Source organism: Pseudophryne corroboree, chromosome 4, assembly GCF_028390025.1.
Source record: "Pseudophryne corroboree isolate aPseCor3 chromosome 4, aPseCor3.hap2, whole genome shotgun sequence".
NCBI lineage: Eukaryota > Metazoa > Chordata > Amphibia > Anura > Myobatrachidae > Pseudophryne > Pseudophryne corroboree.
In genome coordinates, this window is record NC_086447.1 from 481,467,463 (window position 1) to 481,489,200 (window position 21,738).

The following is a 21,738-nucleotide window of genomic DNA, read 5'->3' on the forward strand; positions in this document are numbered from 1 at the left end:
GTATGCCGGCTGTCGGGATCCCGGCGCCGGTATACTGTGCGCCGGGATCCCGTCAGTCGACATACTGAATACCACCCCATCAGGACACCCAGAGGAAAAGCATAGGTCATATAGGGGTGTATTCATGAAGCAGTGAAAAGTGTGGAGAAGTGAACCAGTGGAGAAGTTGCCCATGGTGACCAATCCGCATTGACATAACATTTATAATTTGCATACTATGAAATTATACAGAGCAGCTGATTGGTTGTCGTGGGCATCTTCTTCACTGGCTCACTTCTCCACTCTTTTCACCGTTTCATGAATAGACCCGTTTATAATCAATTCATTGTATTTATTGGCATTATGCACTAGAAATGCTCTATATTTTTATTAAAGAGTTTTTTTTGTTTTGTTTTTTACAGTGCTACATTTTAGAGTGACAAGGGTGCCAGTGCCTAAAATCTGGGGATGTAGGTAGGGGCACAACATTGTATCAAAGGGCCTGGCGCAGTCAACCTAGTTTCCTGAACCCCCACTCAATGCCCATATAGATGTGTTCTCATACATCTACCATCAATACGCCTCGCAGCGTGAGATACCTAGTGCGAGTGAGCCACCAGGTCCTGTGCAACTCTCCTAGCATCGGGCATCTTTTTTTTTGCAGAAAACATGTCTTATAGGCATACACACTGGGCAACATAAGTGAAAGATATGAACGATCTCGTTCATTAATGAACTAGATACCGTTCATATCTTTCAGTGTGGAGGCACCAGCAATGAACGATACGCGGCCCTGGTGCTTTTGCATGCAGGCCATATTTGCCTGCACTGCTATGAAGCTGGGTGACGGGTGGAGTGAAGAAACTTCACTCCCCCCGTCACTGCCCCCCCCCCCCCGCCGCCGGGTCGCCCGTCAGCTGTATCCGCCGTCGGGCAGCTCGGCGGCGCATCACGCAGTGTGTAGGGCCCTTAAGTCACACCATGATGCTTGTATACTTTTGACTGTGTCTGTATACGGGGGGTCAATGGAACTTGTAAAAAAGCTGCAGCTGCTACATTGTAGCACTTCATATACAGATTAAGAGACTGTCGCACACAGATATACAAGTGTTGCATATCATATTATTCAATCCCCAGCTGTACTGCGTTGCAACTAAGATGCATTTTCAGCAAAAAAGATGCCCAATGTTAGCAGAGTCTTACAGGACCTGGTGTGAGAGGGGCTGTTTGGTGCGACTGCAGCAATGAGGACACATCTGTAACTGGATCTTTGTGAGGCCCATATCAAACTTTTGAAGTGACCCAAATGCTTCTGGTGAGACACCTCTCTCCGCAGTGCTCCACAAAAGCTGTCATGCTTAGTGCTGCCCAGAGGGTAGGGGTTCAGAACAGGGAGGGGGCGACAAACAGAGTGGTAATGGTGGGGGGGACACAAACAAAGACCCGAGAGCTATGCTGCTTATGGCTCTCTGTGTGACCAGACCTCCCCATCGGCCCATCTGGCATTTGCTAGAAGTGCCAGATGGGCAGCACAGCCCTGGTCCAGGCAGAAACTGTTGGTAAGTGAAATATAAGAGGGGTGAGCACTAGGTTTCCAGATGCAGTGAAAGTATTATATCTACAAAAATAAAGAGATTACATTTTTTTCAAAGTATTTGCAAGAGGATTCTATGTAAAAATGCATGCGCTCAAACAACTTGTTGAAGCAGCTGGACCAGTCCGAACAGGTATGTCTTCTACATTGCTGGATGACGGCCACTGCAGCTTCTGTTGACCAAAACGAATCCCAAGCATCTTGCGCCTGATTTGAGGGAACACAAAGAAGTTGTATTGCGCATGACCAAGATCCTGGATGCCCAAGATCCTGGGCCAGAAAATCCACCACTTTCCTAGACTTTTGGGCAGGTGCATTGTCATTATAGAGAAGGGCATCACAAGCGCGAGTTCTGGAAGTGACTTCCAGCACTTTCAGCAGGCATTGGTTAGTGCACCAGTCCCCAGTACAGGTGTGCTGCTGCACAAGTGGTACAGAAGCTACATAAACAATCTTGGTACAGAAACAGCCACTATTTGCTTGGAAATGCTGCGCTCAATTCAGAACTTCTGTAGCGGTGCACCTCCAATTGGGGTCCACTGGGTCCTTGTTGTTTGGCCTCCTGGGTCGAAACTGTAGATCCAGGATTCATCGCTATTGTCTCCTGTGCCGGTATTCTGCAAACCACTCAAACACAGTGGTTCAGGACGGTGCTTCCTCCCCAAAGCATCTCACAGTCGGTCAAAACTCTCCTGATGTTGCAGACCACTCTTGTAGTCATAGAAGATTATGGTTCCCCTGTGGCCTCTGTTGAGCTCCATAACAAGTTTGTAAAGGAAGTGAATATGCTGACTACTTAAGTGTTCATTGCATGCTGACCAACAGGGACTATTTCCACTCGTGGGTGTCCGCGACACCCATAGAGTGGGAATAGAACTTGTGGCGTCCGCAGCCCGCCAGGATCCTGGCATCGGTATGCTACAGCCATACTACACCCAGGACAAGGTTAAGAGCAGATGGGATCACATGGGGGTGTGTGCGCGCTGCACTTCCTCATCTGTTGCCAGTCCTATTGCTATACATGCATGCTGTAGTCCCTGACTCCCAGCACACTTCTGAGAAAGCCAGCAACTCATATTATTTACTGTTCTTTGTTGAATCTTGTTTGATGCCATTTATCTTTACTGTCAATCTTATACATTTAGAGTGAGGCATTAATTCATTACACCTCCTTACTATTTATTAGATTCTGAAGGGTGTTGGGATTCAGGTGCCGGTCTTCTGACCGCCGGCATTCTAAGCATCGGGATGCCAACTACATCTCCTTGTAAGGGCTTGCAATTTATAGGGGAGAGGTTGTTGAACAGAGGTGACATGGAGCGGTGAGCAAATGTGAGGGAAATGCAAAGCTGTGTGATCAACATTTTATTAGCCCCCCCCCCCCCCCCCCTCCCCCCCTCCCTCCTCCATTGTAATTGAATGTTACTCTGGACCCTCCATATCATTTTACTGGTTAACAAAGATAAGTTCACTTCACCGTTAAATGACATTGCCTCCTGCTATCAGCAGCTAGCATAATGCTGATGTGAAAGGCTAAAGGGTATCTTTAGTACTGTGCGGGTTTATAGAAGTGGAGATGTTGCCTATAGCAGCCAATCAAATTCTACCTGCAGTATCATTTCTATAACACCTTCTAGAAGATAATAGCTGGAATCTGGTTGCTATGGGCAACATCTCCACTTCTATAAACCCGCTCCTTAGTAAATATACTACTAAGAGTTCCTTCTCCTTATAATACAATGAACCCTATGTTTCTCTGACGTCCTAGTGGATGCTGGGTACTCCGTAAGGACCATGGGGAATAGACGGGCTCCGCAGGAGACTGGGCACTCTTTAAAGAAAAGATTAGGTACTATATCTGGTGTGCACTGGCTCCTCCCTCTATGCCACTCCTCCAGACCTCAGTTAGAATCTGTGCCCGGCCTGAGCTGGATGCACTTAGTGGGCTCTCCTGAGTTCACTATAAAGAAAAGTATTTGTTAGGTTTTTTATTTTCACTGAGATCTGCTGGCAACAGACTCACTGCTACGTGGGACTTAGGGGAGAGAAGCAAACCTACCTGCTTGCAGCTAGCTTGTGCTTCTAAGGCTACTGGACACCATTAGCTCCAGAGGGATCGAACACAGGGCCCGACCTCGATCGTCCGTTCCCAGAGCCGCGCCTGCCCCCCTTGCAGAGCCAGAAGACGGAAGTGTTAGGGTCTCCTGCCCTGTGCTGCCACGTCGTCATGGCAACCGGGAGACAAGTACTAGCGGAGTAACCTGAGCGCAGCTGATACTCCGGTTCGGGTCTTTTGCTGTGCAGTGGTTATAGGCTCTGTGCACGGCAGGGGATCCGGTGCTGGTTTTTGTGCTCACAGTCTGTGAGGTCTGAGTGGGGCGTGGACAGCACCTGCTTTATAAGGCCTCTTTCCAGGTTAAGCAGATGCTGCTGAATCTTTGTTGGTTAGTCAGTTCCTCAAAGTTAGCCAGTACTGTGTAGCTTTGTATTTGTTTGTTGCTTACTGCAAATAGGCCTGGGGATTTGGTATTACACTCTGCCAATCCAGACCTAGCAGTAAGACTGGAGTCAGTCGTTTAGCTTGCTGGGGTTCTGTTACTACTCTGTGAACTTAGCAAGTTTGCGGCTGTATTCTAAGACTTGCCTGTCTAATCCTGTCTCACTGTGCTAGGTGTCAGGGGTCAGTTTAGTGGCAGTAAACTGAACCTGTGCACTGCAAGTGAGAATTAGGATTGTGGAGACTCTCCTTGTGTCTATCATTCCATCTCTGACCAAGGAGTTTACTGCCACACCCGTTGGTAACCCTTTAGGGTTTTGCTGTTGCCCTTAGCAACAGCATTTCGGGTTCTCTATGTATTAAAACACAACATCTTGCTTTTCCCATCTGAGCATTTCTAATACAAGGGAGATACCCAGTTCCTTAGCCTCTGGGCTTCTCTGTTCACTTTGTGTGTATTTTGTTACCCTATCACCTTCTGTGTACGTTATGTCATATTCCCCAGTCTGTCTGTGAGTCCATTTGTTGTGCATAACAGTTCTGACACCAGTACTTTCCTGCAGGCACTGGTGTACATAACATATTCAGCAGCCTAATACTCCTGTTGAAATTTTGTGGGAATATGGAGCATACCCCTCAAAATACGTTGCAACAGGTGGTCGATCAGGTGCAGGTCCTGACTCGACAATTTAATGATCTGTCCATTAAAATGCACACCTCCCAGGCTGCTGGCGGAGCTCCCGCAGCAGCAGCACCTGCAGGGGTTAAGGAGCCGAAAGTAAATCTCCCGGATCGTTTTTCTGGAGATCGCTCGCAGTTCTTTTGTTTCAAGGAGAGCTGCAAGCTATACTTCCGGCTTAGGCCTCAGTCTTCTGGGTCGGAGATTCAGCGGGTGGGCATAGTGATTTCCTTGCTACAAGGAGACCCACAGGTCTGGGCATATGGGTTGCAGCCTGACTGTCCGTCGCTTAAAAGTGTTGATGCTTTTTTTACGGCACTGGGCATGTTGTATGATGACCCTGACAAGACGGCCTCAGCCGAGGCTCAGATTTCGATCTTTAAGCAAGGGCGAAGGCCAGTTGAGGTTTACTGTACGGAGTTTCGGAGGTTGGCCCATGATACCCAGTGGAATGACCCAGCCCTGAGACACCAGTACCGAAGAGGTCTTTCTAACCAGATAAAGGACCAACTGGTACAATATCCCTTGCCTGATAGCTTGGATCAGCTCATGCAGTTATCCATCCGGGTGGATAGACGGCTGAGAGAGCGTAGGCTTGAAAGGGAGACTGAGATTTCCTTCCTTCCCAAGGGAACCTCAGACTCTGAGGAATTTTCCGAGGAGCCTATGCAGATTGGGGCTACCCGCCTCTCCTCGCGTGAGAAGACGCGGAGGAGACAGCAGGGGTTGTGTTTGTACTGTGGGAATAAAGGTCATGTGGTAGTATCATGCCCAGAAAAGCCGGAAAACTTCAGGGCCTGAGGGTGATGGGAAATATCCTGTCAGGCCAGAAGTCAGAATTTCCCAAGAAGACTTTTATCATTCCGGTGACCTTGAAGATCCTCGGTCAAACTGTCAAGACTGAGGCCTTTGTGGACAGTGGGGCCGACGGGGTTTTTATGGACCGCCAATTCGCCCTGAAACACTCTGTTCCCTTAGTACCCTTGGCATCGGAAATTGAGATTTGTGGGTTAAACGGGGAACCATTATCCCAAGGTAAAATTACCTCTTGCACTAGCCAGATTTCTTTGTTTATTGGAGCCACACACTCTGAAAAATTGTCCTTTTATGTGACTGTCTGTACTTTTGCCCCATTGGTGTTGGGGTTACCCTGGTTAAGGGCCCACAATCCTCAATTTGACTGGGTGTCTGGGGAGATTCTTAGTTGGGGTACTGATTGTTTCAGGAGTTGCTTGAGCCTTCCAGTCAGGCTCTCGCAGCTAAGTTTGCCAGGATTGCCAGGGTGTTATGCAGATTTTGCGGACGTGTTCTCCAAAAAAGTTGCAGAGGTACTACCTCCCCATCGCCCCTATGACTGTGCCATTGATTTGTTGCCAAATGCTAAGCTTCCCAAGAGCAGGTTGTACTCCCTGTCACGTCCTGAGACTCAGGCTATGGCAGAGTACATTCAGGAGAACTTGGCTAAGGGATTTATCAGACCTTCACAGTCTCCAGTTGGGTCGGGGTTCTTCTTCGTGGGTAAAAAGGACGGTTCGTTGCGACCCTGCATCGACTTCAGGGAATTGAACCGTATCACGATTAAAAACTCATACCCACTGCCTCTCATTTCGGTCTTGTTTGACCAGCTTCGTACTGCCACCATTTTTTCTAAGATTGACCTACGCGGTGCGTACAATCTAATCCGAATAAGAGAGGGGGATGAATGGAAGACTGCCTTTAATACCCACTCAGGGCATTATGAATATTTGGTGATGCCTTTTGGGCTCTGTAATGCCCCGGCAGTCTTCCAGGATTTCATGAATGATGTGCTCAGGGAATATTTGGATAGATTCTTAGTTGTATACTTAGATGACATCCTAATCTTCTCCCATTCCCTGGAGGAACATCGGAAGCATGTACGCTTAGTCCTCCAGAAACTCAGAGACCACCGGCTTGGGGCGCAGCTGGAGAAGTGCGAATTTGAAGTTCAGCAAATCGCATTTCTAGGATATATTATCTCCCCAGAAGGTTTCCAAATGGAGGGTTCCAAGGTACAGGCAGTCCTGGATTGGGTGCAACCCACTAGTTTGAAGGCGCTTCAGCGTTTCCTGGGCTTTGCAAATTTTTATAGACGATTTATCGCTGGATTTTCGTCTATAGTGGCGCCCTTGGTGGCACTCACTAAGAAAGGGGCGGATGTTGCTCACTGGTCTTGTGAGGCTAAAGCGGCTTTTGCCCGTCTCAAAAGGGCATTTGTTTCGGCCAAGGTGCTGCGACACCCAGATCCAGAGCGTCCTTTTGTGGTGGAGGTGGATGCCTCTGAGATGGGTATTGGGGCAGTGCTTTCTCAGATGGGAGTGTCTGATAATCGCCTTCATCCCTGTGCTTACTTTTCCCGTAAATTTTCGCCTGCCGAGATGAATTATGACGTGGGTAACCGGGAATTGTTGGCTATTAAGGATGCACTCGAGGAGTGGAGACACTGGCTCGAGGGGGCTAAGTTTGTGGTCTCAATTCTCACTGACCATAAGAATCTGGCATATTTAGAGTCAGCGAAGCGTCTCAATGCCAGGCAGGCACGATGGGCTTTGTTTTTTGCTCGCTTTAATTTTTTGATAACATATCGCCCTGGGTCAAAAAACATCAAGGCTGATGCGCTCTCGCGGAGTTTTGCTCCAATCCAGGAGACCACCGAGGAGCCGTTGCCCATTGTTTCCCCATCATGTATTAAAGTGGGCATTACCCAGGACCTCTTATCATTAGTCCTTAGAGCACAGGAGCAGGCTCCTCCAGACCTTCCGGTAGGTCTTTTGTTTGTGCCTCCTAGGTTAAGACAGCGAGTGTTCCTGGAATTCCATGCCAAGAAATCGGCAGGTCACCCGGGTATTGCCAGAACTCGGGAGTTGCTATCTAGGGCGGTGTGGTGGCCCTCGGTGGCTAAGGATGTGGATCAGTGGGTTCGGGCATGTGACATCTGTGCCCGAAATAAGACTCCTAGAGGGGTTCCTGTTGGCCCATTACATCCACTCTCTATCCCATCTAAGCCATGGACCCACATTTCAATGGATTTTGTGGTGGACTTGCCCAAATCCTCGGGGATGACAGCCATCTGGGTTGTCGTTGACAGGTTTTCGAAGATGGCGCACTTCGTTCCACTGGTTGGGCTGCCATCGGCCAGACGCCTGTCTGAATTATTTATGCTGCATGTTGTGCGTCTCCACGGGTTGCCACTTGATGTGGTCTCTGACCGCGGATCCCAGTTTGTGGCCAAATTCTGGAGGGCATTTTGTTCCGATCTCCAGATTTCTGTCAGCTTGTCGTCAGGCTACCATCCGCAGTCTAATGGGCAGACTGAAAGGGTGAACCAGTCCTTGGAGCAGTTCCTCAGGTGTTATGTCTCCAAGTGTCAGACTGACTGGGTTGCTCATCTGTCCATGGCGGAGTTTGCCTATAACAACGCGGCTCACTCTGCTACAGGGATCTCTCCCTTCCTTTGTGTGTATGGGCATCATCCTAAGGCCAATTCTTTTGACCCCCTGGACTCCACGCCTGGTGGTTCCTCTGTGGTTTCGGTCCTTAGAGGTATTTGGCGGAAAGTGAAGAAAGCCCTTGTGTCTGTGTCATTAGTGACCAAAAGGGTTTTTGATAAGCGGAAAAGACCCTGCAGCTTCAAATTAGGAGACTTCGTCTGGTTGTCTACCAAGAATTTGAAGTTGAGACAGCCATCTCATAAGTTAGGCCCCCGGTTCATCGGCCCTTATAAGATCACCAGGGTTATCAATCCGGTGGCATTTCAGTTAGATCTGCCCCGTTCTTTGGGTATCAATAAAACATTTCATTGTTCCCTTTTAAAATGGGCGATTAGGAATCCTTCTTCCAGTGGAAGACCTTCCCCTCTTCTGATACGTGGCCAGAGGGTGTTTGTTGTTGAAAGGATTCTTGACTCCAAGGTGGTTCGGGGTCGGCTGTCATTTTTGGTGCACTGGAAGGGGTATGGCCCGGAGGAGCGGTCGTGGGTGCGCAGTTGTGATCTTCATGCCCCCAGACTGATACGCTCTTTCTTTTCGCAGTTCCCCGATAAACCCGGTGGTAGGGGTTCTTTGACCCCTCGTCAGAGGGGGGGTACTGTTAGGGTCTCCTGCCCTGTGCTGCCACGTCGTCATGGCAACCGGGAGACAAGTACTAGCGGAGTAACCTGAGCGCAGCTGATACTCCGGTTCGGGTCTTTTGCTGTGCAGTGGTTATAGGCTCTGTGCACGGCAGGGGATCCGGTGCTGGTTTTTGTGCTCACAGTCTGTGAGGTCTGAGTGGGGCGTGGACAGCACCTGCTTTATAAGGCCTCTTTCCAGGTTAAGCAGATGCTGCTGAATCTTTGTTGGTTAGTCAGTTCCTGAAAGTTAGCCAGTACTGTGTAGCTTTGTATTTGTTTGTTGCTTACTGCAAATAGGCCTGGGGATTTGGTATTACACTCTGCCAATCCAGACCTAGCAGTAAGACTGGAGTCAGTCGTTTAGCTTGCTGGGGTTCTGTTACTACTCTGTGAACTTAGCAAGTTTGCGGCTGTATTCTAAGACTTGCCTGTCTAATCCTGTCTCACTGTGCTAGGTGTCAGGGGTCAGTTTAGTGGCAGTAAACTGAACCTGTGCACTGCAAGTGAGAATTAGGATTGTGGAGACTCTCCTTGTGTCTATCATTCCATCTCTGACCAAGGAGTTTACTGCCACACCCGTTGGTAACCCTTTAGGGTTTTGCTGTTGCCCTTAGCAACAGCATTTCGGGTTCTCTATGTATTAAAACACAACATCTTGCTTTTCCCATGTGAGCATTTCTAATACAAGGGAGATACCCAGTTCCTTAGCCTCTGGGCTTCTCTGTTCACTTTGTGTGTATTTTGTTACCCTATCACCTTCTGTGTACGTTATGTCATATTCCCCAGTCTGTCTGTGAGTCCATTTGTTGTGCATAACAGTTCTGACACCAGTACTTTCCTGCAGGCACTGGTGTACATAACAGGAAGAAACCGGAGAAAATCGGCGGCTGAAGACTCCGTTCTTCAATAAGGTAGCGCACAGCACTGCAGCTGTGCGCCATTGCTCCCACAGCACACCACACGCTCCGGTCACTGGTGGGTGCAGGGCGCTGGGGGGGGGGGGGGGGGCGCCCTGGGCTGCAATTAGTATACCTTTTGGCACAAAAAGCACATAATACAATGTATAACACTGTATATGTGCAAAACCCCCCGCCATTAACATTATAAAAAGCGGGAGAAGCCCGCCGCTGAAGGGGCGGGGCTATCTTCCTCAGCACAGCCAGCGCCATTTTATCTTCACAGCTCCGCTAGAAGGACGCTCCCCAGGCTCTCCCCTGCAGTATACACTACAGAAAGGGTAAAAAAGAGAGGGGGGGCACATAAATTTAGGCGCAAATTGTGATAAGCAGCTATAGGGGGAAAATCACTTTGTGTATAGTGTATATCCCTCTGTTATATAGCGCTCTGGTGTGTGCTGGCATACTCTCTCTCTGTCTCCCCAAAGGACTTTGTGGGGTGCTATCCTCAGTCAGAGCATTCCCTGTGTGTGTGCGGTGTGTCGGTACGGCTGTGTCGACATGTTTGATGAGGACGCTTACATGGAGGCGGAGCAGGTGCCGATAAGTGTGATGTCGCCCCCTGCGGGGCCGACACCTGAGTGGATGGATATGTGGAAGGTATTAACCGACAGTGTCAACTCCTTGCATAAAAGGTTCGATGACGCAGCTTTGGGACAGCCGGCATCTCAGCCCGCGCCTGCCCAGGCATCTCAGAGGCAGTCAGGGGCTCAAAAACGCCCGCTACCTCAGACGGCAGACACAGATGTCGACACGGAGTCTGACTCCAGTGTCGACGAGGATGAGACAAATGTACAATCCACTAGAGCCATCCGATGCATGATTACGGCAATGAAAAATGTGTTGCACATTTCTGACATTAACCCGGTTACCACTAAAAAGGGTATTATGTTTGGGGAGAAAAAGCAGCCAGTGACTTTTCCCCCATCTGATGAGTTAAGTGAATTGTGTGAAGAAGTGTGGAGTTCCCCAGATAAGAAACTAGTAATTTCTAAGCGGTTACTAATGGCGTACCCTTTCCCGCCAACGGATAGGTTACGCTGGGAGACATCCCCTAAGGTGGACAAGGCGCTCACACGCTTATCAAAAAAGGTGGCACTGCCTTCTCAGGATACGGCCGCCTTAAAGGAGCCTGCAGATAGAAAGCAGGAGGCTATCCTGAAGTCTGTGTATACACACTCAGGTACTATACTGAGACCTGAAATTGCTTCAGCATGGATGTGTAGTGCTGCAGCAGCGTGGTCTGATTCCCTGTCTGATAACATTGATTCCCTTGACAGGGACACTATGGTGGTCATTCCGAGTTGTTCGCTCGGTAAAAATCTTCGCATCGCAGCGATTTTCCGCTTAATGCGCATGCGCAATGTCCGCACTGCGACTGCGCCAAGTAAATTTGCTATGCACTTAGTAATTTTACTCACGGCTTTTTCATCGTTCTGGCGATCGTAATGTGATTGACAGGAAATGGGTGTTACTGGGCGGAAACAGGCCGTTTTATGGGCGTGTGGGAAAAAACGCTACCGTTTCCGGAAAAAACGCAGGAGTGGCCGGAGAAACGGAGGAGTGTCTGGGCGAACGCTGGGAGTGTTTGTGACGTCAAACCAGGAACGACAAGCACTGAACTGATCGCAGATGCCGAGTAAGTCTGAAGCTACTCAGAAACTGCTACGAGGTGTGTAATCGCAATATTGCGAATACATCGTTCGCAATTTTAAGATGCTAAGATTCACTCCCAGTAGGCGGCGGCTTAGCGTGAGCAACTCTGCTAAAATCGCCTTGCGAGCGAACAACTCGTAATGACCCCCTATATTGCTAACCATAGAGCATATTAAAGACGTAGTCTTATATATGAGAGATGCACAGAGGGACATTTGCCGGCTGGCATCTAGAATTAATGCAATGTCCATTTCTGCCCGGAGAGTATTATGGACTCGGCAGTGGACAGGTGATGCTGATTCTAAAAGGCACATGGAAATTTTGCCTTATAAGGGTGAGGAATTGTTTGGGGACGGTCTTTCGGACCTCGTATCCACAGCAACAGCTGGGAAGTCGACTTTTTTACCTCAGGTTCCCTCACAGCCTAAGAAAGCACCGTATTATCAAGTACAGTCCTTTCGGCCTCAGAAAGGCAAGCGGGTCAGAGGCGCGTCCTTTCTGCCCAGAGGCAGGGGTAGAGGGAAAAAGCTGCACCATACAGCCAGTTCCCAGGAACAAAACTCCTCCCCTGCTTCCACTAAGTCCACCGCATGACGCTGGTGCTCCACATGTGGAGCCAGGTGCGGTGGGGGCCCGCCTCCGGAACTTCAGCAACCAGTGGGTTCGCTCACAGGTGGATCTCTGGGTTCTACAAGTGGTATCTCAGGGATACAAGCTGGAGTTCGAGATGTCTCCCCCTCGCCGTTACCTCAAATCAGCCTTGCCAGCTACTCCCCAGGACAGGGAGGTAGTACTGGCGGCAATTCACAAGCTGTACCTCCAGCAGGTGATAATCAAAGTTCCCCTCCTTCAACAGGGACGGGGTTACTATTCCACAATGTTTGTGGTACCGAAACCAGACGGTTCGGTGAGACCCATTCTAAATTTGAAATCCTTGAACACTTATATAAGGAAGTTCAAGTTCAAAATGCAATCGCTCAGGGCAGTTATTGCAAGCCTGGAAGAGGGGGATTACATGGTATCACTGGACATCAAGGATGCTTACCTACATGTCCCCATTTACCCACCTCACCAGGTGTACCTCCGTTTTGTGGTACAGGACTGCCATTACCAATTCCAGACGTTGCCGTTTGGTCTGTCCACGGCACCGAGGGTATTTACCAAAGTAATGGCCGAAATGATGATACTCCTTCGAAAGAAGGGAGTTATTATTATCCCGTACTTGGACGATCTCCTTATAAAGGCGAGGTCCATGGAGCAGTTGTTGGGCGGAGTAGCACTATCTCAGGAAGTGCTACAACAGCACGGCTGGATTCTGAATATCCCAAAGTCGCAGCTGGTTCCTACGACGCGTCTGCTGTTCCTGGGTATGATTCTGGACACAGAACAGAAGAAGGTGTTTCTCCCGGAGGAGAAGGCCAAGGAGTTGTCATCTCTGGTCAGAGACCTCCTGAAACCAAAACAGGTGTCGGTGCATCACTGCATGCGAGTCCTGGGAAAGATGGTAGCTTCTTACGAAGCAATTCCCTTCGGCAGGTTCCATGCAAGGATCTTTCAGTAGGATCTGTTAGACAAGTGGTCCGGATCGCATCTTCAGATGCATCGGCTGATCACCCTGTCCCCGAGGGCCAGGGTGTCTCTGCTGTGGTGGCTGCAGAGTGCTCATCTTCTCGAGGGCCGCAGATTCGGCATACAGGACTGGGTCCTGGTGACCACGGATGCAAGCCTCCGAGGTTGGGGGGCAGTCACTCAGGGAAGAAACTTCCAAGGACAATGGTCGAGTCAGGAGGCTTCCCTACACATAAATATTCTGGAACTGAGGGCCATTTACAATGCCCTAAGTCAGGCAAAACCCCTGCTTCAAAACCAGCCGGTTCTGATTCAGTCAGACAACATCACGGCGGTCGCCCATGTAAACCGACAGGGTGGCACAAGAAGCAGGATGGCGATGGCAGAAGCCACAAGGATTCTCCGATGGGCGGAAAATTACGTGATAGCACTGTCAGCAGTGTTCATTCCGGGAGTGGACAACTGGGAAGCAGACTTCCTCAGCAGGCACGACCCCCACCCGGGAGAGTGGGGACTTCATCCAGAAGTTTTCCAGCTGATTGTAAATCGTTGGGAAAGGCCACAGGTGGACATGATGGCGTCCCGCCTCAACAAAAAGCTAAAAAGATATTGCGCCAGATCAAGGGACCCTCAGGCGATAGCTGTGGACGCTCTAGTGACACCGTGGGTGTACCAGTCGGTGTATGTGTTCCCTCCTCTTCCTCTCATACCAAAGGTACTGAGGATAATAAGAAAGAGAGGAGTAAGAACTATACTCATCGTTCCGGATTGGCCAAGAAGGATTTGGTACCCGGAACTACAAGAAATGATCTCAGAGGACCCTTGGCCTCTGCCGCTCCGACAGGACCTGCTACAGCAGGGGCCCTGTCTGTTCCAAGACTTACCGCGGATGCGTTTGACGGCATGGCGGTTGAATGCCGGATCCTGATGGAAAAGGGCATTCCGGTTGAAGTCATTCCTACGCTGATAAAAGCTAGGAAGGATGTGACAGCAAAACATTATCACCGCATATGGCGAAAATATGTTGCTTGGTGTGAGGCTATGAAGGCCCCAACAGAAGAATTTCAGCTGGGTCGATTTCTGCACTTCCTACAGTCAGGAGTGACTATGGGCCTTAAATTGGGATCCATTAAAGTCCAGATTTCGGCCCTGTCTATTTTCTTTCAAAAAGAACTGGCTTCACTGCCTGAGGTTCAGACGTTTGTTAAGGGTACCTCCAGTGGCACCTTGGGATCTCAACGTTGTGTTGGATTTCCTAAAATCACATTGGTTTGAGCCACTTCAGACCGTGGAGTTGAAATATCTCACGTGGAAAGTGGTCATGCTTTTGGCCTTGGCTTCGGCTAGGCGTGTGTCAGAATTGGCGGCTTTGTCATGTAAAAGCCCCTATCTGATCTTCCATATGGACAGGGCAGAATTGAGGACTTGTCCCCAATTTCTCCCTAAGGTGGTATCAGCGTTTCATTTGAACCAACCTATTGTGGTGCCTGCGGCTACTCGGGACTTGGAGGCTTCCAAGTTGCTGGATGTAGTCCGGGCCCTGAAAATCTATGTTTCCAGGATGGCTAGAGTCAGAAAAACTGACTCGCTGTTTATCCTGCATGCACCCAACAAGCTGGGTGCTCCTGCTTCTAAGCAGACTATTGCTCGCTGGATCTGTAGCACGATTCAACTTGCACATTCTGCGGCTGGACTGCCGCATCCTAAATCAGTCAAAGCCCATTCCACGAGGAAGGTGGGCTCTTCTTGGGCGGCTGCCCGAGGGGTCTCGGCTTTACAACTTTGCTGAGCTGCTACCTGGTCGGGATCAAACACGTTTGCAAAATTCTACAAGTTTGATACCCTGGCTGAGGAGGACCTTGAGTTTGCTCATTCGGTGCTGCAGAGTCATCCGCACTCTCCCGCCCGTTTGGGAGCTTTGGTATAATCCCCATGGTCCTTACGGAGTACCCAGCATCCACTAGGACGTCAGAGAAAATAAGATTTTACTCACTGGTAAATCTATTTCTCGTAGTCCGTAGTGGATGCTGGGAGCCCGTCCCAAGTGCGGAATTCTGCAATACTTGTATATAGTTATTGCTTAACTATAGGGTTTTTTGTTCTGAGCCATCTGTTTAATGAGGCTCAGTTGTTGTTCATACTGTTAACTGGGTATAGTTATCACGAGTTGTACGGTGTGATTGGTGTGGCTGGTATGAGTCTTACCCTGGATTCCAAATCCTTTCCTTGTAATGTCAGCTCTTCCGGGCACAGTTTCCCTAACTGAGGTCTGGAGGAGGGGCATAGAGGGAGGAGCCAGTGCACACCAGATATAGTACCTAATCTTTTCTTTAAAGAGTGCCCAGTCTCCTGCGGAGCCCGTCTATTCCCCATGGTCCTTACGGAGTACCCAGCATCCACTACGGACTACGAGAAATAGATTTACCTGTGAGTAAAATCTTATTTTTTGCTCTGCATTCACGGATACATGTGTAGATGTTCCTCACATGCAGAGTATCTTCTGGTGCAACCGCCTCAATCCATACACTTGGTTTGCTATTAGTCATCACTATCCTATGAACTTACACCGAACCCTTCAAACAGGTGTATTTTCACTTATGTTCAATTCTGCATAGCCCGCAGTTACATTGACACAACCTCAATGAGCTTTGTCTATATATGAACGGCAGTCATAGCAGTTACACCTCTTCCATCATGAGTGCACATGCAATTAAATAATGTGCAATTCTATATCACCCATACTTGTGTGTGCTCAGTTCTGTGGAGCCAGGCTTCCTATGACATGTACTGCATCACCTGCTTAGTCAGCCAGCAGTAACTGGTTAGACATGATACAGGGCTGAATGTGAGCCAGGTGTTTAAGCTAGGTCTGCTCCCTAGTGATGTACTGTAGAATGGGGCCTGTTTGGCTAACATAGGAGTGCTTTTTTAAAAAAAAAAAGATAAGACTATTTCAGCACTGGCTAGTCATCTGTAGAAATAATAATAATTATGTGGAGCCATAAAGATTACAAGGAGACCCAGGAATTGTAACTGTGTACAGTCTAAAAAAATACTAATGTTCTGGGGGGAATTCAGTTGTGCCTGATACATTTTTGGGAGGGAAAAAATGGCTTTACTGCAGTTTTTTGCCAATTTTTTTTTTTTTTGGGGGGGGGGGGGCATTTCAATTAAAGGCTATTTTTTTTCTCTTGAAAAAAATATAGTTTTCGCGCGAAAACACATAGGATCCAGGATATTTTCCCAGATAAATGTGTTTTCGTGTTGGCAGCTACAAAAAAATGGCTATTATCAGGAATTTTATACCAGGTAAAAAATGCCAGATAAGTGCCGGCATCAAGGCTAATTGGATTGTCCCCGGAAGGTTAATTAGTCACGGAAAATGACATCAGGGAAGTAGCAAATTTATAGTTTGCAGGGGGCGCCAAACACCCTACCACCGGCCCTGGGTCTAATAATGCATTGTAGGGTCTCCATTAAATGTGTATTATTTCTCATACGTCCTAGAGGATGCTGGGGACGACATCAAGACCATGGGTTATAGACGGGATCCGCAGGAGACATGGCACTCTAAAGACTTTTCATTGGGTGTGAACTGGCTCCTCCCTCTATGCCCATCCTCCAGACCTCAGTTTTAGAAATGTGCCCAGGCAGACTGGATGCATTCTGAGGAGCTCTACTGAGTTTCTGTGAAAAGACTTATGTTAGGTTTTTTTTATTTTCAGCGAGATCTGCTGGCATCAGACTTCCTGCTTCGTGGGACTGAGGGGGCAGAAGCAGAACCAACTTCCTAAAGAGTTTCATGGCTCTGCTTCTGGCTGACAGGACACCATTAGCTCCTGAAGGGTACTAAACACTAGCCGTGTCTAGATGCTCACTCCCACAGCACGCCGTCACCCCCCTCACAGAGCCAGAAGTCAGAAGACAGGTGAGTATAAGAAGAATGATCTTCTATCAAGTAAGTGATGGCTGAGGTGCGGCGCGGCTGGCGGGAGCGCAGCGCGCCATTGCTGCCCACACACACAGGCACTCCAGGGTGCAGGGCGCAGGGGGGGGCCCTGGGCAGCAAGAAAAATACCTCAAACTGGCTAAAAGGGGGCATAAGTTGCCGCTAGCACAGCCCTACCCCCGCCAGTATAAATATTACAGTGATTTTATGAGTGTTAGGATGCGCCATTGCGGGGGCGGAGCTTCTTCCTCAGGCAGCCAGCAAACTACTCAGCGCCATTTTCTCTCTCTCCTCAGGCTGCAGAGAACACACTGGTCCTCTCCTCCACTTCTGACAAGTACAGGGTGCTGTTAAGGGGGGGCACAAAGCGATTGTGGTGCATTTGATAGTGTATATTACTATTTAAAAGCGCCGTTGGGCTGTGGACATACTGTGTTCATAGGAAATACTGGCGCTGGGATTGTGAACTGGCTGCTCCTATACTGTGTCCCTCTGACAGATTTTACTGTGGGTCTGTCCCCAAAATAAGTCCCAGTTTGTCTGTGAGTGTGCTGTACACGTGTGAGGCATGTCTGAGGCAGGGAGTTCTTCCCCGGAGGAAGCCATTTTAGGGACACAGAGTTGTAATGTGGTGGCGTTACCGGCACACCAAGAGCCTGCATGGGTGAAAGAGATACGTGACAGTATGCATCTGATTAACTGTAGATTAGATAAGTCTGAATCTAAGGCTGCATGATGGAGAAAATCTGTGGAAGATGTGATTTTTCAGGATGCTGTTATTCCTTTTTGCGGGCGGCCCCTCTGGGTCACATAAGAGACCATTTGCAAATGTTGTAAACACGGATACCGACACGGATTCCGATTCTTGTGTCGACGATACTGAATCCAGAGAGATAGATCATAAATTGGCAAAAAGTTTACAATATATGATTGTGGCTATAAGGGACGTGTTGGAGGTTACAGAAACCACTCCTGTACCTCGGGAGAAGGCGTATTTATGTAGGGAAAAGAAGTCCAAAGTCACGTTCCCTCCTTCACACGAACTAAATGCTCTGTTTGAAGGGATGTGGGTGAATCCTGATAAAAGATTTTGTATTCCCAAAAGGATTCACATAGCTTACCCTTTCCCGGCTGAGGACAGGAAAAAATGGGAGTCACCCCCTGTGTTAGACAGTGCACTTTCCAGGTTGACAAAGAAGGTAATTCTCCCTGCTCCTGGCACGGCTTCTCTTAAAGAACCGGCAGACCGCAAAATGTAAACGACATTGAAATCCATTTATGTTACCAATGGTACACTGCTCAGGCCCACTATTGCCTGCGCATGGGTGAGTCGCGCTATTGAAAAATGGTCAGAAAGCGTGTCATCAGAAATTGACACGATTGATAAAGATGAGATACTCCTTAAGTTAGGGAATATCAAGGACGCTGCCGCCTACATGCTGGAAGCAATGAAGGATATTGGACTCTCGAGTTCACAAGCCGCTACCATGGCAGTATCGGCTAGGCGGGCGTTGTGGATTCGCCAGTGGAATGCGGATGCAGATTCCAAAAGAAACATGGAGGCTCTCCCATATAAAGGTGAGGCCTTACTTGGCGATGGCCTGGATGCGTTAGTCTCGGCGGCTACCGCAGGTAAGTCGACATTTTTGCCCTCTGCACCTGCACCCGCAAATGCAGTCCTTTCGGCCTAATAAATACAAAAAGACGAGAGGTTCCCCCTTCTTTGCTGGTAGGGGAAGGGGAAAGAAGCCCACAGCGGCTCCAGGTTCCCAAGAGCAGAAGTCTACCCCTACTTCTGCCAAATCCCCAGCATGACGCTGGGGCTCCCTTGCGGGAGGCCGCTCGGGTGGGGGCATGTCTCAAACTCTTCAGCCAGGATTGGATTCTGTCTGGCCTGGATCCCTGGGTGTTGCAAATAGTATCCCAGGGATACTAACTGGAGTTTCAAGACGTTCCTCCATGACGATTTTTCAAATCGACCTTGACAGTTTCTCCGCCAGAAAGAGAAGCAGTAACATCGGCAATCCAAAACTTATGTCAAGACCAGGTCATAGTCCTGGTACCGTTGTCACAACAAGGGAGGGGTTTTTATTCAAGCCTCTTTGTTGTTCCGAAGCCGGATGGCTCGGTCAGACCGATCCTAAATCTAAAGGATCTGAATTGTTACCTAATAAGGTTCAAGTTCAAGATGGAATCACTTCGGGCAGTGATTGCCAGTCTGGTGGAGGGGGACTACTTGGTGTCAGTGGACATAAAGGATGCTTACATGCATGTTCTCATTTATCCTCCTCACCAGGCTTATCTGAGATTCGCGATTCAGGATTGCCATTACCAATTCCAGACGTTACCTTTTCGGTCTCTCCACGGCGCTAGCAGAGATGATGGTCCTCCTTCGTCAGAAAGGAGTCAATATAATTCCTTATCTGGACGACGACCTGATAAAGGCGAGATCCAGGGATCAGTTGTTACAAAACATATCACTCTCTGTCAATACTCCAACTACACGGGTGGATCATAAATTTCCCAAAATCACAGTTGGAACTAGAGATGAGCGGGTTCGGTTTTACTCGGTTTTACTCGGTTCTCAAAACGGCATCTAATTGGCTCACGGATGTCACGTGTTTTGGATAGCCAATAAGATTCGGTTTTGAGAACCGAGTAAAACCGAGTAAAACCGAATCCGCTCATCTCTAGTTGGAACCGACAACAAGGTTGTCTTTCCTCGGGATGATTCTGGACACAGAAGTTCAGAGGGTATTTCTTCCGCTGGAAAAGGCTCTGGAAATCCAGAAAATGGTAAAACAGATATTGAAACCATCAAGTGTGTTGATCCATCAGTGCATTCGGTTGTTGGGGAAGATGGTGGTGGCCTACGAGGCCATACAGTTTGGCAGGTTCCATGCCAGAGTATTCCAGTGGGACCTGTTGGACAAGTGGTCGGGGTCACACCTACACATGCACAGAAAGATTGATTTCGCTCCTGTGGTGGTTGCACAGCTCTCACCTGCTAGAGGGACGCAGGTTCGGGATTCAGGACTGGGTCCTGGTAACCACGGATACAAATCTCTGAGGCTGGGGAGCAGTCTCTCAGGGAGAAAACTTCCAGGGACGTTGGTCACATCAGGAAGCCTGCCTTCACATAAACGTTCTGGAGCTAAGAGCCATTTACAACGGCCTTCAACAAGCGGTACATCTTCTTCAAGACCGTCCCGTGCAGATCCAGGCGGACAATGTAACAGCAGTCGCATACATAAACAGGCAGGGCGGAACGAAAAGCAGAGTGGCAATGGCAGAGGCGACAAAAATCCTAAATGGGCAGAAAAACATCTACAAGCTCTGTCGGCAATATTCATTCCGGGAGTAGACAACTGGGAAGCAGACTTCCTCAGCAGACACGATCTCCATCCAGGAGAGTGAGGCCTCCACCAAGAAGTGTTCGCAGAGGTGACAAGTCTTTGGGGAGTTCCTCAAATAGACATGATGGCGTCTCGTCTCAACAAGAAGCTTCAGAGATACTGTCCCAGGTCGAGAGAACCTCAAGCAGTAGCAGTGGATGCATTGGTGACCCAGTGGGTTTTTCCGTCAATGTATGTCTTCCCTCCACTTCCGCTGATCCCAAAAGTACTCAGGATCATATGGAAAACAAGGGTTCGAGCATTCTTCATTGCCCCAGACTGGCCAAGGAGGGCTTGGTACCCAGATCTTCAGCAGTTGCTCATAGAAGATCCTCTGCCTCTTCCTCCTCGAGAGGACCTGCTGCAGCAGGGGCCGTGCGTGTACCAAGACTTACCGCAGCTACGTTTGACGGCATGGCTGTTGAGCGCCATGTCCTAGCCAGAAAGGGTATTCCCGAAGAGGTCATCCCCACCCTTATTCAGGCCAGAAAGGGAGTAACGTCGAAACATTACCACCGTATTTGGAGAAAATATGTGTCTTGGTCTGAATCCAAGAAAGCTCCTACGGAAGAGTTTCACTTAGGACGTTTTCTCCATTTTTTGCAGGATGGTGTGGAGGCGGGCCTCCGATTGGGGTCAATCAAGGTCCAGATTTCGGCCTTGTCAAAAAACAATTGGCCTCTCTTCCAGAGGTTCAGACCTTCGTGAAAGGGGTTCTGCACATCTAGCCTCCATTCATGCCTCCAGTGGCACCATGGGACCTTAACGTGGTATTGCAGTTCCTTCAATCGGATTGGTTTGAGCCTCCACAAAAGATAGAGTTGAAGTTTCTCACTTGGAAAGTGGTGATGCTTTTGGCTTTGACATCTGCAAGGCGGGTGTCTGAATTGGGGGCCTTGTCTCACAAGAGCCCTTACCTGATCTTCCATGAAGATAGGGCAGAATTGAGGACTCATCAACATTTTCTTCCGAAGGTGATTTCATCTTTCCACATTAACCAACTTATTGTAGTGCCAGTAGTTACTGACACATTCGCTGATTCAAATTCTCTAGATGTGGTTAGAGCTTTGAAAGTCTATGTGGCTAGAACGGCTTGTATACGGAAAACAGAGGCTCTGTTTGTCCTGTATGCTCACAACAAGATTGGCTGTCCTGCTTCCAAGCAGACTATTGCACATTGGATTAGAAATACGATTCAACAAGCTCATACTACGGCTGGATTGCCGTTACAGACGTCGGTAAAGGCCCACTCCACTAGGAAGGTGGGCTCATCCTGGAGCGGCTGCCCGGGGGGTCTCGGCATTACAACTTTGCCGAGCAGCTACTTGGTCAGGG

At 48.9% G+C, this 21,738-nt stretch overlaps 1 protein-coding gene across 1 annotated transcript in view; it reads left to right on the forward strand.

Moving 5' to 3' along the window:
* The window catches only part of CRYBG1 (crystallin beta-gamma domain containing 1), a 542,544-nt gene that overhangs the window by 214,495 nt on the left and 306,311 nt on the right, over nt 1–21,738 (forward strand). The gene's annotated exons all lie outside the window — the stretch shown is intronic.